Below are 1,113 nucleotides of genomic sequence, written 5' to 3'. Positions count from 1 at the left end.
TGAGTTCAGAAATTTTACTTCTTACTTTCCCAAAGAGCATCATGTTTCGGTAGGGCTCGTGTGTGTATGTGTGTTTGTTTGTGTGTGTTTGTTTTTGTGTTGTTTGTATGTATGTATGTATGTGTGTTTGTATATGTGCATGTGAGTGTGTGTGTCTGTGTTCCTGTGTGTGTGTGTGTTCATTTCTATGTTTCTGTGTGTGCGAAAACATCATGTTGAATTTCTGCTCCGCTAACCGATAGTTATGTTCGCAGGGGCGGAAGTCGCACCTAAAGACGAAGAACCCACCGGCGAGACCGTGAGCACTTACGAGGACCCAGACGCCGTATATGAGGATATGCCAGGTTAGGATGCGTCTTTACCTTCCTGAAATGGGAGGTACTGTTGTACATGTAGATCCGGATTATTTGTCCTACCATGCGCCACCAATTGAGAATAAATGCTTCACCTTTACATGTTTTGTGTTGCAGATGAGGACGCTCCACCGCGTAAAAAGACAGCCACCGACGGGGATGGACACACATCCCAACCACCAGCTGATCAGCCACGCCAGGGCATCCTCTATAAACACCGTAAGGCATATATGACGAAAGAAAATGTGTCATGTTTTGCAAGTAGCCTTTTTGTAACTCACAATCCACTGCTCACTGAGTCCAAAGACTGGAGGAGATTGTTCAAAATTTTGGGAAGTACAGAAGTACTGTTGGCATCCATCTGTCTCGGAAGACAATTGTAGGCAGACAAGGGTGGGTTGGGCGACCCGTCTGCCTGGCTTGCACTTGACCTTTGAAGGTGCAGGAGGGGTGTGCACTTTCTTCTCCACCCTCTCGTCTACTGGCGCACTATAATAATAACAAGTTTTATTGCAAATTCTTGCCCGTGGGCTAATTGCAGGTAACATACAAGATTCAAACAGTGTAAAATACAATATCACAAGTGCCTACTCTAGTCTAAAACTAGTAAAAGCTAACTCTAGTTCCTGGGTTATTGGGTTTGACATAAGTCTCACAGGGCCAAGAACTGTATGTCACGTGTAAGACGGCCCCAGCAGATGCAGAATTGTTGTTTGGAGTTTTCGACCAAGGATGTTAGGGGTTCCTCCTATTCTTGACG

The sequence above is a fragment of the Branchiostoma floridae genome, chromosome 4, assembly GCF_000003815.2.
Source record: "Branchiostoma floridae strain S238N-H82 chromosome 4, Bfl_VNyyK, whole genome shotgun sequence".
Lineage (NCBI taxonomy): Eukaryota > Metazoa > Chordata > Leptocardii > Amphioxiformes > Branchiostomatidae > Branchiostoma > Branchiostoma floridae.
Note: the sequence above shows the minus strand (reverse complement) of the source record.